The sequence below is a fragment of the Populus nigra genome, chromosome 11, assembly GCF_951802175.1.
Source record: "Populus nigra chromosome 11, ddPopNigr1.1, whole genome shotgun sequence".
NCBI lineage: Eukaryota > Viridiplantae > Streptophyta > Magnoliopsida > Malpighiales > Salicaceae > Populus > Populus nigra.
The window spans coordinates 4,063,279-4,082,571 of record NC_084862.1 but is presented as its reverse complement, the minus strand read 5'-3'; the positions used below and the strand labels follow the sequence as shown (position 1 = coordinate 4,082,571).

At 35.3% G+C, this 19,293-nt stretch overlaps 1 pseudogene; it reads right to left on the bottom strand.

The window, feature by feature from the left end:
- Positions 1-5,865: 5,865 nt before the first annotated feature.
- LOC133667875 (uncharacterized) lies at positions 5,866-16,128 on the bottom strand (annotated as a pseudogene).
- Positions 16,129-19,293: the final 3,165 nt, after the last annotated feature.

Sequence of the window (19,293 nt, the reverse complement as noted above, 5' to 3'; positions counted from 1 at the left end):
AACCTCTTAAATGGATACATCCATCTATACTAGACTGAGCCTCTAACTTTTGCCTCATATGGTAAATGTTTGGGTAGATGCTCCATCAAGTCAAAAAATGATAGAGGGAATATTATCTCAAGTTTGCATATTGTCTCGACGATATTCGTTTCAAGCCTCTCAATGTGATGTGTTTGCAACTTATTGGAACATATATCTATAAATAAATGACTAATCTCCGTGAGTGCATCCTATATCCTCTTTGGCAATAAATCACGATAAGTTAATGGAATGAATGTTTGCATAAACTCATGACAGTCATGGCTCTTCATTCTATACAATCAGCTTCCTCCTGATCAACCAACCTTGATATATTCGAGGCATGTCCATCGGGAAAACGCAAACTCTTAAGCCATTGGTAGACTAGTAGTTGTGCATTCTTTTTTAAAGCGAAGCTAGCTCTGGGTTTTGCGACCCGTGACCCATTAAAAACCAACTCTATATTTTTATGGTTACAAAACAACGCTATATCCATTCTAGCCTTGATGTTATCCTTTGTCTTCCCCTTCACGTCTATGACCATGTTGGAAATATTCTCAAACATGTTTCTTTCTACGTGCATGATGTCAAGGTTATGGCGAATGAGATTGGTCGCCCAATCACTACCAGAAATTCGCTTAAAACCAACGAAAATATCGACGAAATTATTCTATTAGTAATAATTATCGACAGACACTATTACATCTGTAATTTGGTCGGTATATACCAACGGAATACTTCGGTCGATATCTACTGACTAAATTATAAATGAAATATCCAGAATTAAAAAAAAGGGTGATTCGCTGATGTGGAATTTTTTGTCGGTGATTTCATCGACGGACTCACTGAGGGATTTAAACTGTGATCTCCATACAGTGACATGTACGATTCATCATCAGAATTAACGACGGAGTCACCAATAGAATGAGTTCGTCGGTGATTCCATCGGCAAAAGTGAATATATTACCACTCTACCGACCCTCTCCTCCTCTATTTCTCCTTCTTCTTCCCCATCCATAGAATCAAATCAGCAGCATGTCATTGGCAGACAGTTGCAGCTAGTTCTTCTAGCAATGAGGATGACTTATCCTTAAATGCTAATCACGAAGAGACACCTGCGCCAACTTATGATGCTGCCTCTTCTGGCGCGGTTTCACAGCCCAGAGGCGGTATGCCTTCATAGCGGGGTCAATTCACCCGCAAGTACCAGGCATAATGGAAGGATGACTTTTCAATGTTAGTTTGTTTAGGTTTTAGTTTTCTTTTTTTACTTATAACATAATTTATAAACAACTAATTAATATTTTATTAATTTTATTTAATTTAGGGTTCACAAACATTGAGGTTGCCCGGACAATAACATCGGTGTTTAAATCATCGATGGAGATTCCATCGTTTCAATGGAGTTAGGTTTCTAGACATCCTGAGTGAAGACCTAATATCGATGCATGGTTTTGATGATTTCAGGTAGGTGTTAACTTTTAATTTCCAAGTTATTTTTAGTAATTTTATATCAATGATTTTCTAGCTTATGGAATGGTTTCTGGTTGGAACACGCATGAAAAACTAGCATGTCCATACTGCATGGAAAACAACAAGGCATTCACGCTAACAAACAAGGGTAAAACATCTTTTTCTTACTGCCATCAATGTTGTTTTGCCAATAGATCATAGGAATAGAAAGAACATAAGGGATTTTTTTGTTGGCAGAGTTGAAAAGGATGTTGCACCCCCATATCTTTTTGGTGAAGAATTGCATGACGTTGTGTCAGAGTACAGTGATATTGTGTTCGGTTTCGAATCCGATAAGCAGAAATTTCCTGGTTTTGGTTTGACCTACAACTAGGTAAAGCGAAGTATTTTCTAAGAGCTTTCTAATTCACTACAAGATTTCATATTTTTACCAAAGGACAGAATCCATCGGTATAAGATTCAGACTTCGTTGGTAAATTTTTTACCGACTAAATCACCGACAGAAACTGTCCGTTGACATATTTTTCATCGGTAATACCACATTCCATCGCTAAGTCTGTCGATAAAAAAATATTACCGATGGTTTTACAGATAAAAATTGCGCGCCAAATAAAAAAATTCCCACTGGAAATATATCGACGGATATATTTCATCGGTGATAATGGCATATCTAGAAAATATGTTTTAGCTCTCAGTAAAATGCCGAGAAATGGTATCCGTCGGTGAAAACATCGATGATTGTGGAATTTCCAGTAAATATTTTTCAACTCTTTGTGAAATGCCGACGGATACATTTCGTCTATAAATCCGTTGGTGGGTATTTTTAAATTTTTTTTAAAAATTATTTAGAATAAATAATATAAAATTATATAAATTAATAGTAAAAAAAAACCAATTATGCAAATAAATTTTATTAAACATAAAAAATAAAAAAAATAAAGTTAAATAATATTCATTACAAAAATAAAAAAATATTAAATTAGCACAATGGCAGAGCTGGAGGAGGAGGTGGTGGAGGCTGGTTGTTTTCAGGACCAAACGACTAAAAGGGGGTTGTACATGTATCACCACTATGTGGTGTCATGTTCATGTCCATATTTTTTACAGTCCATCGATAATTTTGTCAACAACTGCACACGGTCAGAGATGCATTTAATACCCTATCCTTTAGAATTCGCACCGTTCGTCTGTGATTTTGTCGATAATTGTGAACTGTCAACAAATACCGATGGTCGGTAATCCATCTACTAAGTCGTCGGTGATTGTGGCATTTCCAGTAAATATTTTTCAACTCTCTATGAAATGCTGACGAACAATAGTCCGTCTGCAAAGTCGTTGGTGATTGTGGCATTTCAAGTAAATGTTTTTCAACTCTCTGTGAAATCCCGACAGATGGTAGTTCATCAATATGGACGTCGGTGATAGTGCATTGTTCAAGAAAGATTATGTTTGTATTGTCTATTTACCTTCCTGCGAACACTTATATTACAAAATGTCCATCACACAAAACAATAACAATAATGTTTAAAAAATACAAACTTATAAAATCAATATTTCGTGTTACAAAATATCATCCATAATATATATTACATGAAAAAAAATGTTTTACACATTGCTTCATTTTGATAGTTAGTCAGAATTTTCTTCTTCCTCGTCGTAATTGAATAGTCATCACCTTCATCGCAATCTTCAATATGGATATCATCATCATCTTCATTGACATTTGCTTATTCGCTAGAGCTCAAAACAACTTTCAACTCCTTTACGTCAACATCAACAAGACTATCATCAAAAACATGAAAATTTGAATTTTCTTCCAAGTCAATCGAAAGAGCAACTCGATATGGTTCAATCAACTCACTAACTTAAAAAACATCATCTCACACACTTGTGTCTTCATTCTCATCTTGAAAAACCTCGACACGACCCCTGGGTTTCATTTTAAAAACAAATAACCAATCCACTCTTGATCGATCTTTTCTAAAAAGACATCGGTTAAGTTATGGAGTCTAGCTTTTGAGTTGATTTTGACCAGACCATAGTGAGGATCAACTTTGATTCCTCTATCAGTTGTGTGATACCAATAGCATTTAAATAAAAACACTCTATTCTGCTCGCTATGATATTGCAGTTGGACAATCTCTTCTAATCTACCATAGTAGTCAACTTCTACCTCACTACTAGTCGATCCCTTAACACAAACACCGTTATTGTATGTCTTTCTTCCATGCCTATATTCTTCAGTATGGAACACATATCCATTGACAAAATACCCGTTGTAGCACTTTAATTTTCTTTCGGGGCCTAGGCTTAGTGAAGACAATGACTTAGTAACACTCTTTCCCATTTGATAAACCTTGTATGTAATGTACAACAATGAACAATAAACAAGAATTTTGTAATGACATACAATAACTTTGCAAGAGATAATGAGTTTGTGATAGTACCTACATGTGTTCTGAACCACGTGGAAAATTATTCATCTTGTAATTGAAATATTTGAGATTCGGTTAGCTATGAGTTATTGGACAACAAATATTGTCGATGTTGCCTGCAAGGTTGTTCCAAATTATATGAGTTTATGATATTACAATATATAAATAGTACATTATTAACAAAGTTTAATTAGTAGTACATATATATACTTACTGAATAAAAGGTCTCAGTTCATCACAGTTAAATAGAACATAATTATCTGATTGTCTAAACTCTATTTCAGACAAATATATTCCCCTTATAGCATATTTAGGTTTGGGTCGTCCAGGATTAGAGAATATTGACAAGTTCTCACTAGAAGGCACTTCACCGCCATCATCATGTCGTGGAACACAATTGATTCTCGTTCTCAAATGAGGTTTAAAATAGTACTAGATAAATGTTGAGATCTCCTCAACAATACAGGTCTCACATATCGAAACCTTAACATGCGCCTTGTTCTTAGCCTTTTCTTGAAATTGAACAAGTACCTGCATTGAATTAATCAAATACTTTCAATTAAGAAAAACAAAGAAAATATTTTTATATATGAATTATATTGTAATTGTAATATCTAACCGTTTATATGGGTATATCCATCTATACTGGACTGGTCCTCCAACTTTTGCCTCGAACGGTAGATGTATGGGGAGATGCTCTATTGAGTCAAAAAATGATGGAGCGAATATCATCTCAAGTTTGCATAGTGTCTCGATGATATTTGTTTCAAGCATTTCAAAATGATCAACATTCAACTTGTTGAAGCATATATCTCTAAAGAAATGATTGATCTCTGTGAGTGCATCTCATATCCCTTTTGGCAACAAATCACGATAAGCTAATGGAATGAGTGTTTGCATAAACACGTGGCAGTCATGACTCTTCATTCCATATAATTTGCATTCCTCCATATTAACCAACCTTGATATGTTTGAGGCATGTCCATCAGGAAAATGCAGACTCTTAAGCCATTTATAAACTAGTAGTTGTGTATTTTTCTCTAAAACAAAGCTTGCTCTTGGTTTTGTGACCTGTGACCCATCATAAACCAACTCTATATTTTTATGGTTACAGAACAAAGCTATATCCAATCTAGCCTTGATGTTGTCATTTGTCTTCCCCTTCACATCCATGACAGTGTTGAAAATGTTCTCAAACATGTTCTTTTCTATGTGCATGACGTCAAGGTTATGGCAGAGGAGATTGGTCTTCCAATAAGGAAGCTTCCAAAAGATACTTCATTTTACCCAATTATAGGTCAAACCAAAACCAGGAAACTTATGCTTACCTGATTGGAGACCTAACACAATATCACCGTACTCTGATACAACATCATGCAATTCTTTACTAGAAAGACGTGGGGGTGCAACAACCTTTTCAACTCTACCAACAAAGAAATCATTTCTGTACCTGTGATTCGGTGGCAAGAAACGACGGTGACAGTAAACAAAAGAAGCTTTACCTCTATTTATTAGCGTGAATGCATTGTTGTTTTTTATGTAGCATGGACACGCTAGTTTTCCATGTGTGCTCTAACCAAAAACCATTTCATAAGCTAGCAAAATCATTGATAGTGCACATCAAAGCCACCCTCATAACATAATTTTGTTTCCCCGATATATCATAAGTCAAAGCTCCAGAGGACCACAACTACATCAACTCATCAATCAACGGTCAAAGACAAACATCTATATTATGGCACAGGCTGCTTGGACCAGGTATGATAGTAGATAAAAACATGAACTTCCTCATACACATTTCCAATGGCAAGTTATAAACAGAGTATGATCAGCCAACAAGAATAAGGAGTAGCAAATGACCCGAATGGGTTCAATCTATCTAATACAACCCAAGACGCACATTCCTTGATTCAATTGAAAAGTGAGGATGCATGACACGACCAAAAGATTGATGTCTTCTCCCAAGTGCAGGAGTGTCGAAGTAATAAATAACCCGGCAAGACCGGGGTCGAACCACAGGGAGGTTACTTGTATAAATTATAAGCAACAATAATATAACAACAATAGTAACAACAACAACAATAATAGTAGTAGTAGTAGTAGTAGTAGTAGTACTAGTAATAGTAATAGTAATAGTAAAAGTAATAGTAGTAGTAATAATAATAATAATAACACCAATAATGATAATAATAAAGAAGAAGAAGAAGAAGTTGATGAGAACTTTGAGATGGAAGATTAACGTAAGGATTAAACAATGATAACAACAAATGTCAAGGTTAGAGGATCCACTAATGGTATTTGAAACAAGTATAGTATAAACCCTTATTATTCAATTGGAAACCACACACAAGGAGGTTCCAATCAGATTATAAATTGTTAACATGATTACATTAGCTATCTTATTCGAATAATGCTAATACTTGTAAATGTTGTCAGGCATTCATGATTATAACTTATGTTAACAACAAATCAAGTTCCTTTCATAGCTCAGGTGTCGGTTATACCATACAGTATGGGCTATGAAAGTGCCAAGTATTTGTTGTACCAAATGTTATACAACATAAATCTAGATTAACCATTTAACAAGCAAAGTATTATAAGTGAACAAGATAGCAAATATAAAGCATGTTAGTATCCAACATTAAGATCCATGTTAAGTTTATATTATACTTATTCTTACACCATTAGTGTACCCTTTTCACCTTGACATAATTAACTTAGTTAAACATAATAAAAGGAAGAGACATAAATAAACAAGGAAAGGAAACGAAAAGCATAAGCAAGAAATTAATATAAGCAAAACTTAAGCATTACAAAATATAAAGAGAGAAAGCAAGAGCATGATCTTGATCTGAAAACCAAGATGCCTAAATACATGGCAAATGCCTCCTTTTATAGGCCAAAATTCGGAACTATTTATTTGTTGACTAATTGATGAGTGGGTGGCCACATCTTGACTTGGTGACAATTCTTATCTTCTTGTCTGCCAAAAACGTCATTGATGACGTCATAATTTGAACAAACTTGAATCATGAAAGTTCTAGGGAATTGTCTCATCTTTCCAGGGTAAACATTTGAGATTATTTGAACTTCTAGAACTTGAGATATGGGCTGAACACTGAACAGTGTCTGGGCTGCAGGACAGATTCAGACTTCTTCTTTGTTGCTATAATTTGGACTTGAAAACGGCCTTGTTAAATCTTGGGCTCCACATGAAAGTTGTAGGCCTATGTCTTATCTTTCCATCCATATAAAATGGACCTAAATCCAAGATCTACAGCTCCAGATATGACCCAATTACCGAACTGTGTTCCAATTTGGACTGCACCAGCATCTCTTTGGCCATCTTTTTATCCTTTCAATTTCAGTACTTCAACTCATCAATCAATTCTTTCATTTATGTGATAGGCCTGCATTTAAGATGAACATTTACCATAAATTAAAGGTATCTTATATAATTAGATATGTTATTATAAAACATGCTTTAGTTAAGGAGTTATTGATACTTCAAGTGCAAAATGATGATATAAAACCTTGATAAAAATGCACTTTTAAGTACTAATCAATGCACACTGTTAAAGTGTTTCCAAGCTTCGCTGTTAGAAGTATGCACCATCACTTCATCAACCGTATCATGTGATTGGTGCCATGCCATGTGTTCAGTAGTCCTTGGTGACATGAATAACCTCTGCAGTCTAGGTGTGATTGGGAAGTATATAAGCTTTGTATATACCACGAGAGCCCTTTTAATTCTGGGTTTGTAACGAGAATGCCCACATGTCATGCACTTGGTCAGCTCAACATTTTCAAGGTAGTATAACATATAGAAGTTAGGGCACATGTCAATTTTTTGGTATTCTAAATCGAGGGGTTTCATCATGGACTTCGCAGCATAAAAGTTCTCTTTCAGCCTGTTCCCTTCAGGTAAAATGCTTCTCGCCCATTCGATAATCTTGTAATAATCGGCCTCACTTAACCTGTGATTTGACTTGATGGTGAACACTTGTGTTATGGCCGATAATTTACTCTGGTTCATGCAACCATCCTATAATGGTTCGTCAGAATCTTTCAACAAATCAAAAAACCTAGCTGCATCTGCATTAGGTTCTTCTTCTATAATTGGATATTGATTGACATTACCTTGATTCATTCTTATTGCATCTATAATCATATTCCTATTAGGATTATTGTTGTCATTTGCAACTCCATTTACGTTGCTAGCACTAGAAGTTGACCCAACCACCCTTTCTCTCATGCTCTTATTATGAACAAATACTTCTCTGTGTGCATACCAACACGAGTGATTCTCCATAAACCCTTTGTCACTACACCATTTTACCGACGGATTCATTCTGTCGGTGTAAGACACATAATTTATCAGTAACATTTTTACCGATGGAATCCATCTATCCGAATATTAATCATTGGTAATTCCTTATTCCGTCACTAATTCGGTCAAAAAAAAAAACCAAACACCGACGATATTACAGGCGGTTAATTGCTTGAAATCTATTTACATTTTTTTCATCTTTACACTTTTTCTTGTCATTTAAAATCTATTTACACTTTTTTCATCTTTCAAAACAAATCCATCAATTATTTTCAACCACGTTGTTGTTAATTTAATTTCTCTTGAGTTTTTTTTGTTACCTAACTTAATTTCTAAATCTAGCTCTCTATGGATATGACCTCGATCTTACCGAGTTAAATGCTACATCGCACATTCGTGCACTTGGGAGTTAAAACAAGCCGATCATAAAAGGCGGTCAAGCAATTTTGGCGCCGTTGCCGGGGAGCTAGCAAGCAAAGGTAACAAATTGAGTTTTGATTATTGAAAAACAAAAAAAAATCATATATAAAGAAACCAAATGGCTGGTTTTACTGCCTAAAAAAAATTGACCTCAACTTTTCGGATATTGGACCGTGGATGCACTTTTAAGTACTAATCACACCCCCCAACCAGGTTATTACTAGTCCCTAGTAATTAAAGCGTTAAAATAGAAAAAAAATTTGCAAATTCCACAAAGCAAGGCATTCATCATTCAACTTCCCTTAATCTATCCAGATAAACAAACTCTCATTAAATTTTATATATCTGCTCAATACCTCTTAAACAAAATATTAATAAACCTTCCTTGTTATGTGCTCAATGTATGAAACATAGATGATGGGGCTTTTGTTGGAAGAAAACAATATTTTGTTCTAATGTTTAAGGTTAACTTCCTTGGGTTGGGATTATTTTATTTTATTTTATTTTACTCTTTTTTTTTTTTAACTATCTATACATATAACTTAAAACACAATGCATCTTTAACCCATGTAACGAGCTTTCGGCTAATGACTCCCAGACCAGTTGATCTTAGGGCATTAGGTGTTGAGACACCCCTACGAGCTTAGTAACTCGGGTTGCAGATACTGATACGTAGATAGTGCAATGTTTGATTCCCTTAAGCTTTTCTCCTTAACCCATGTAACAAGCTTTGGGCCAATAGCTCCCAAGTCAGTTGACTTTAGGGTATTAGGTGTTAAAACACCCCTTCGGGCTTAATTGCTTAGGTTAGGGAGGCTACGAAATCAAACTTATCTACGTTTTTATTATCATCATTTTCTTTTTCTTTTTCTTTTTTTTTTCTCTTTTTTTCTCTTTTTTTTTTATTTTTTTGCAAATTATAGACTATCCCTATCCCTTAGTTGTTACCTTTAACAAAAGAACATATATAATGTAATAATCCAATGTGCAACCCACAATCATATGTTAAAGTGTGTGTGTGAAAATGAAGGTTTAAGAATACTTGTTAAATGAGTATATGAGCAGAATTAAGTGATAACAATGCGAGAGTTTGTAAACCTGAATATTTCAAGAAGTATTCTAATAGGCCTTGTTATGAATATTGCAAATAACCATTAGAAAATGTTTACTAAGATGCGTCTCAAGAGTCATTCCCCCTTACTCTACCATCCTAGTAATAACAGTTTTGCCAAATGGTTTTTAAAACAAAAACAGTTAGTTGGTTAGTTGTTTTTTTTTTTAAATACTACTACCCTCTCCCCCCAACCAAAATGAGACATTGTCCTCAATGTCCTAAGGTAGAAAGATAGAGTATAGAAGACATCACCTGAAACAACGAACACTGACAAACCTGAAACACACTTCAACAAATATAAAAAATAACAGAACAAAATACTATGTGAGAAATAAAACCAAAAGACACAAGGATTCACAAACGAAGGCTCAAATCCAATCTAAGCTTTTTACGGCTTTCTGTAGTTGACCAATTGATGCGACTCATGGAAGGATCAATTACAGGGGTGAAAGATTGTAGTTTGTCGATCAATTGTTCAGCAGTAGCAGCAGAGATTATGATTTGTCGTGCTGAAGATGTTAGAAATTCCTGTTCCACAGCTTGATCAAGAAAAGACAACAAAGTATCATAAAAACCATTAACATTGAGCAAACCTATAGATTTATGGTGAATGTGAAGTTGGGCCCAAGAGGAAATATGAAAGATCTCTTCCAATGTGCCCAGACCACCTGGTAAGGCAATGAAGGCATCAACATGGTTAAACATTGTATTCATTCGATCAAACATTGTGGAGACCTGTAGTTCCTCTCCAATTGTTCTTCCAATGATGTCCCCTTTTGTTAAAGCTTCAGGGACGACCCCCAAAACTTGACTACCTCCTAAAAATGCAGCTATCGCCACACCCCCCATTAACCCAAGGCTGCCTCCCCCATACACTAAATGAATCTTTCTCTCATCTAGGACCTGACCAAGATGATTTGCTATTTCTAAAAATGCTATTTCCTTCCCAGGACTGGATCCACCGAAAACACAAATATTTTTTATGTGATAACTTGAGGAACCTGCCATTTCTACACGCTTCTATATCTGTCTAATGTAAGGGATGAGTAGAAATGAGGGGAAGGAAGAGAAGATTTTATAGATGAGAAATTGAAGATGCAATCATACCACCTATATGTAGGCCAGCTAGAGTCTCACACACACTCTCTCTCTCTCTCTCTTTATTTATTTATTTATTTATTTTGAAAAAGCATGTGTATGTACAGGTAGTTGTGATTGTGGCTCACATCTTCCCTTGGTTTTACGTCCAAGAACGGCTTAAACGCCCTCTATGGGTCGGGGATAGGCTTCCCATCCAGTTTTCTTAAAAACTGGCAAACAGGGTCTTTTTTAGTCAGATTCCTAAGACTAAGTCTATCATGTTCTTTATGAAAATGGGGCCATAAATCATGAATTGCACGATGCACATCTCCACTAGGATGCGTCTCAAGGGTCAACAAAAGATTATCTAAAGACCCCTTACTCAGGCCATCCTTAATGAATTGTATTTTATCTTCACGATTTATAGATACCATTCCTAAAGAACGACATGTTGCATTACAAGTCCATCTGGCACATTTGTGACAGACTTTCAGTCGTTTTGCACGACGTTTCTTTGCAAAAGTGCTTTTACCTGTTCCAGGTATGTGTGAAATGAAAGAATTGGAGGACTCACCTGATAATCGGACCTTTGCTTCAATCAACCAACGAATATCTTCAGGAATTCCATGATCCATTAACAACTTCAATCTTGCACACCTAGCACTGTAAATTTTTGTAATCGCATTCTGAGGCAGAGCGGGAAAGTACTTTTTCAATTTTTCAAGAATGGTGTCCATTTTGAAATGAGAATTGGAGAAGAGATTCAAAGAAGAGAGAAAGAGTAAAGAATTACACAAATATAGACAGATATCAGTTATTATGGGAAACTGAAAGAACCGACTTAAGTCACGGAGTACCGTTATCCGCCTTTTGACCGGGGTGAGAGAAACTAGCAAAATGAAACACAAAACAATGTGAGAAAACGAATCAATCTTTATATACAGGATCACTCAATTCAATCGAGTCATTTTCAACTGAAAAATTATCAAAGTAAACTTTCAAACGATGTCCATTTACCTTGAAAACATTGCCATTCTTTGGATTCTCGATATCACAGGCCCCATATGGATACACATGTTTCACAATGAAAGGACCACTCCATCTTGATCTTAGTTTTCCAGGAAATAAATGGAGTCGAGAATTATAAAGCAAGACTTTTTTACCAACATTGAATGTTTTTCTCAATATTTTCTTGTCATGAAACTCTTTGATTCTTGCTTTATGAATTCTTGAATTTTCATATGCATCATTTCTTATTTCCTCAAGCTCATTTATTTGTAATTTTCGCAGTTGACCAGCATCATCAAGGTTTGAATTAAAAGCTTTAATAGCCAATAAGCTTTATGTTCAAGTTCCACAGGCAAGTGACAAGGTTTTCCATAGACTAGTCTATAAGGTGACATACCTAATGATGTTTTATAAGCAGTTCGATAAGCCCAAAGTGCATCATTAAGTCTTAAAGACCAGTCTTTCCTATTAGGGTTCACTGTTTTCTCCAAGATTTGTTTGATCTCCCTATTAGCAAGCTCTACCTGCCCACTAGTCTGAGGGTGATAAGGGGTGGCAACTTTGTGAGTGATTCCATATTTCTTCATTAAAGACTCAAATGGCTTGTTGCAGAAATGTGTTCCACCATCACTTATCATGGCTCGAGGGATTCCAAATCGACTCAAAATATTTTCTTTAAAGAATTTTATCACTGTTTTGTGATCATTGTTTCGACTTGGAATTGCCTCTATCCATTTTGAAACATAATCTACTGCGACTAATATGTACACAAAACCAAATGATGAAGGAAATGGACCCATGAAATCTATACCCCAACAGTCAAAGATCTCAATGACAAGAATAGGATTTAAAGGCATCATGTGACGTTTTGAAATAGATCCCAACTTTTGACAATTTTCACAAATCTTACAGAATGCATGTGAGTCCTTGAACATGGTGGGCCAGTAAAATCCGCATTGTAAGATTTTTGCAGTTGTCTTTCTTGATGAGAAATGGCCCCCACATGCCTCAGAATGACAAAATTTAATGACACTACTTACCTCATTGTCAGGAATGCATCTTCGAAATATTTGATCAGGACAATATTTGAATAAATAAGGGTCATCCCAATAAAAGTTCTTCACTTCATTCAAGAACTTTCTTTTGTCTTGGGTACTCCAATGAGCTGGCAATTGTCCTGAAACAAGAAAATTAACAATATTAGCAAACCAAGGCATCGTAGAGACAGAAAATAAAGATTCATCAGGAAAGTAGTCATCGATTGGTGTGATGTCAGATTTTGAATCTGTTGTCAATCTTGACAAATGATCGGCGACAACATTTTCGGTGCCCTTCTTGTCTTTGATTGTGATATCAAATTCTTGAAGTAACAAAATCCACCGAACCAATCTAGCCTTAGAATCTTTCTTAGAAAGAAGATATTTCAATGCTGCATGATCACTAAAAACAACAACAGGTGAGCCAACAAGATAAGACCTGAATTTTTCACATGCAAATACTACTGCAAGTAATTCTTTTTCAGTAGTGGTGTAATTCATTTGAGCACTATTCAAAGTTTTACTTGCATAGTAAATCACATAGGGTTTCTTATCTTTTCTTTGTCCCAAGACAGCACCCACGGCATAGTCACTAGCGTCACACATTATTTCAAAAGGTAAAGACCAATCAGGAGGTTGAATGACTGGAGCAGAAGTAAGCTGGTTTTTAAGTTTAACAAAGGCTTCTTCACAATGTTCAGTCCATTCAAAGATATTATCCTTTGTTAGAAGGTTACTCAAGGGCTTAGATATTACGCTAAAATCCTTGATGAACCTTCTATAAAAACCAGCATGTCCTAAGAATGATCTAACATCTTTAATAGATTTTGGTGTTGGCAAGTTAGCAATTAACTCGATTTTAGATTTATCAACCTCAATTCCTTTTGATGAAACAATGTGACCAAGTACAATGCTGTCTGTTACCATAAAGTGACATTTTTCCCAATTCAGTACAAGATTTTTCTCTTCACACCTGCTCAAAACCTTTTCTAAGTTAGTCAAACAATCATCAAATGAATCACCAAAAACAGAAAAATCATCCATAAAAATCTCAAGAAAACGTTCAACCATATCACTGAATATACTAAGCATGCATCTTTGAAACGTGGTTGGTGCATTACATAATCCGAAAGGAATTCTTCGATATGCAAAGGTACCAAATGGACATGTGAAAGTAGTTTTCTCTTGATCTTCTAATGCAATTTCAATTTGGTTGTAGCCTGAATAGCCATCTAGGAAACAATAAAATTCATGACCTGCAACTCTTTCTAGAATTTGATCCATGAAAGGTAAAGGAAAATGATCTTTTCTAGTCATTGAATTAAGTTTCCTATAATCAATGCACATGCGCCAACCAGTAATAGTCCTAGTTGGAATTAACTCATTTTTTTCATTTGTTATCACAGTAACTCCGGACTTCTTAGGTACCACTTGAGTAGGACTTACCCATTTGCTGTCAGAAATAGGATAAATGATTCCATTATCTAGAAGCTTAATGACTTCATTTTTCACTACTTCTTTCATATTAGGATTAAGCCTTCGTTGCATTTCTCTAGAGGGTTTAGCATTTTCCTCCAAATAAATCCTGTGAGTGCAAATCAAAGGACTAATTCCTTTTATGTCAGCTATGGTCCATCCTAATGCATTTTTATGCATTTTCAGAGTTTGTAATAACTTACCTTCTTGCTGTGCATTAAGTTTGGAAGAGATTATTACCGGAAAAGTTTCATTTTCTCCCAAAAATGAGTATTTGAGATTGAGGGGTAACGGCTTCAAATCAGGTTTTGGTGGTTGAACACTTGAAAGTATTGGCTCAATTGATCGTGGCGGCAATTCCTCAATTTGTGGTCTCCAATTACTTGCCTTTGATTCTTCCTGAAAATAGACCATTTGCAAATCATCAGATTCATCAATCTCAATTTCATGAAATTGATCATGAACTAATTTTTCAGTAAAGTCCACTTCCTGTAAATCATTATCATCCCCAAGTTGCTTGCAAATGTTGAAAATATTCATCTCCAATGTCATGTTTCCAAAAGATAGCTTCATTAGTCCATTCCTACAATTAATCAATGCATTAGAAGTTGCAAGAAATGGACGTCCTAAAATAACAGGAAATGAATTACATGCTTCAACAGGCTGTGTATCCAAGACAATAAAATCCACAGGATAAATGAATTTATCGACTTGTACTAACACATCTTCAACTATTCCTCTAGGCACTTTTACAGATCTATCGGCAAGTAAAAGAGTCACAGAAGTTGGTTTTAACTCACCTAGATTGAGACTTTGAAAAACTGAATATGGAAGTAAATTCACACTAGCTCCAAGATCAAGTAAAGCTCTTTCAATTTTATGTTCTCCAATAAAGCATGAAATTGTAGGACAACCAGGGTCTTTATATTTCAATGCATTATTGTTCTGAAGAATGGCACTTACTTGTTCGGCTAAGAAGGCTTTCTTTTTCACATTCATTTTTCTCTTCACAGTGCACAGATCTTTCAAAAATTTAGCATAAGAAGGAACCTGTTTAATAGCATCCAACAAAGGTATATTGATCCTTACCTGTTTGAAAGTTTCAAAGATTTCAGAGTTGTGATTGACTTTCCTTTGTTTGGTCATGGCATGAGGAAATGGAAGTGCTGGCGGAGAATCAGTCTTTTCTTTGCAATGATCATATTCAACCCCTTCCTTACCCTCAGAGATTGATTCATCATCATTCTCACAAGGTTCAAGAATGGGTTTTTTAATAACCTTACCACTGCGAAGAGTGATGACTGATTTGGCTTGATCCATGTGTTGGCTTCCAGAACTACTTGCATTTACATTGTATTGCCCCTTTGGATTTTGTTGTGGTTGAGAAGGAAACTTACCTTTCTCTTGGAAACTGAGAGCAGATGTGAACTTTGCAAGAGTATCTTTAAAATCTGTCATGCTTTGAGCAAGTTGAGTGTTAATTGCCTCTTGCTTTTCCATAAATGCATGCAATGTTTCCTCAAGATTTCTTCTAGGAGGTGGAGCATAAGGAGGTGCATATCCATGAGAATTTTGGAAATTATGATGTGCTTGAAACGGTGGCTGTGAAGTTTGAGCATTATTGTTCTCACTCTTCCAACTGAAATTTGGATGATTTCTCCAACCAGGGTTATATGTTTGCGAATATGGGTTATGGTTGGGCCTTTGAAAATTGTTTAATGCATGGGCTTGTTCATGGAGACATTCTTTAAAAGAAGGCAAGGTTGGACAGTCATTGGTTGAATGTTCGTTGGTTTCACAGATTTGACATGCAATGTCTTGAACAGATTTTAATTGACCACTCTTTTTTAATTCTAGTGCCTCAACCTTTCTAGCTAAAGATGCAAACTTGGCTTGGAGGTCATGATCTTCCCTAAGGTTGTACATACCTCCACTAGATGTATGAGGTTGGGTTTTACTTGGTGCCTCATAAGTACCTGTGGTGTCCCAATTTTGCGCATTTTCAGCTAGCAAGTCTAGGTATTCCATTGCTTCATTAGGGTCTTTATCCTCAAAAGTTCCACTGCACATCAATTCAACCATTTGCCTATCTCTAGGAGTTAACCCTTCATAAAAATGTGAAACTAATCTCCATGTTTCAAAACCATGATGGGGGCAAGTATTAAGTAAGTCTCAATACCTATCCCAACATTGATAAAATGTTTCTCCTGGTTTTTGAGAGAAAGTAATGATTTGTCTTTTGAAAGAGTTTGTTCTGTGGGATGGAAAAAACTTCTTTAAAAATTGTTGTTGCATTTCATCCCAAGCACGAATGGAACCAGGTCTCAAATTTTGTAGCCATGTTTTAGCTTTATCTTTTAATGAAAAAGGAAAAAGCTTCAATCTAATGGTGTTCATGCTACAATTTGAGTCATTATATGTGTTGCAAACCTCCTCAAATTCCCTTAAATGCAAGTATGGATTTTCTAAATCTAAGCCATGAAAAGATGGTAAAAGTTGAATAATGCCTGTCTTAAAATTAAAATGAGATGCATCAGGAGGAAAAACTATGCATGAGGGTGCACTTGTTCTTGTGGGATTCATGTGGTCTCTAAGAGTTCTAACCCGAATATTCTCATTATTCTCATTATGAAGTGATTGGTTATCTTCTTCAGCCATATTTTCTGAAAATGATGAGGATACCCTACAAAGTCTACCACTTAATGTACGTGACCACACTCTCATGCACGTGTAAAAAGAGAATAAAAGAAAGAAGAAAACAAAAGAAAGAGAAACAAAACAAAAGAAACAAAGTTAGATACAAGAAAAGAGAAAAGAGAAAATAAAATAAATACTATAATTTGTACAAGAATTTACCTCCCCGGCAACGGCGCCAAAAACTTGACACGACCAAAAGATTGATGTCTTCTCCCAAGTGCAGGAGTGTCGAAGTAATAAATAACCCGGCAAGACCGGGGTCGAACCACAGGGAGGTTACTTGTATAAATTATAAGCAACAATAATATAACAACAATAGTAACAACAACAACAATAATAATAGTAGTAGTAGTAGTAGTAGTAGTACTAGTAATAGTAATAGTAATAGTAAAAGTAATAGTAGTAGTAATAATAATAATAATAACACCAATAATGATAATAATAAAGAAGAAGAAGAAGAAGTTGATGAGAACTTTGAGATGGAAGATTAACGTAAGGATTAAACAATGATAACAACAAATGTCAAGGTCAGAGGATCCACTAATGGTATTTGAAACAAGTATAGTATAAACCCTTATTATTTAATTGGAAACCACACACAAGGAGGTTCCAATCAGATTATAAATTGTTAACATGATTACATTAGCTATCTTATTCGAATAATGCTAATACTTGTAAATGTTGTCAGGCATTCATGATTATAACTTATGTTAACAACAAATCAAGTTCCTTTCATAGCTCAGGTGTCGGTTATACCATACAGTATGGGCTATGAAAGTGCCAAGTATTTGTTGTACCAAATGTTATACAACATAAATCTAGATTAACCATTTAACAAGCAAAGTATTATAAGTGAACAAGATAGCAAATATAAAGCATGTTAGTATCCAACATTAAGATCCATGTTAAGTTTATATTATACTTATTCTTACACCATTAGTGTACCCTTTTCACCTTGACATAATTAACTTAGTTAAACATAATGAAAGGAAGAGACATAAATAAACAAGGAAAGGAAATGAAAAGCATAAGCAAGAAATTAATATAAGCAAAACTTAAGCATTACAAAATATAAAGAGAGAAAGCAAGAGCATGATCTTGATCTGAAAACCAAGATGCCTAAATACATGGCAAATGCCTCCTTTTATAGGCCAAAATTCGGAACTATTGATTTGTTGACTAATTGATGAGTGGGTGGCCACATCTTGACTTGGTGACAATTCTTATCTTCTTGTCTGCCAAAAACGTCATTGATGAAGTCATAATTTGAACAAACTTGAATCATGAAAGTTCTAGGGAATTGTCTCATCTTTCCAGGGTAAACATTTGAGATTATTTGAACTTCTAGAACTTGAGATATGGGCTGAACACTGAACAGTGTCTGGGCTGCAGGACAGATTCAGACTTCTTCTTTGTTGCTATAATTTGGACTTGAAAACGGCCTTGTTAAATCTTGGGCTCCACATGAAAGTTGTAGGCCTATGTCTTATCTTTCCATCCATATAAAATGGACCTAAATCCAAGATCTACAGCTCCAGATATGACCCAATTACCGAACTGTGTTCCAATTTGGACTGCACCAGCATCTCTTTGGCCATCTTTTTATCCTTTCAATTTCAGTACTTCAACTCATCAATCAATTCTTTCATTTATGTGATAGGCCTGCATTTAAGATGAACATTTACCATAAATTAAAGGTATCTTATATAATTAGATATGTTATTATAAAACATGCTTTAGTTAAGGAGTTATTGATACTTCAAGTGCAAAATGATGATATAAAACCTTGATAAAAATGCACTTTTAAGTACTAATCAATGCACACTATTAAAGTGTTTCCAAGCTTCGCTGTTAGAAGTATGCACCATCACTTCATCAACCGTATCATATGATTGGTGCCATGCCATGTGTTCAGTAGTCCTTGGTGACATGAATAACCTCTGCAGTCTAGGTGTGATTGGGAAGTATATAAGCTTTGTATATACCACGAGAGCCCTTTTAATTCTGGGTTTGTAACCAGAATGCCCACATGTCATGCACTTGGTCAGCTCAACATTTTCAAGGTAGTATAACATATAGAAGTTAGGGCACATGTCAATTTTTTGGTATTCTAAATCGAGGGGTTTCATCATGGACTTCGCAGCATAAAAGTTCTCTTTCAGCCTGTTCCCTTCAGGTAAAATGCTTCTCGCCCATTCGATAATC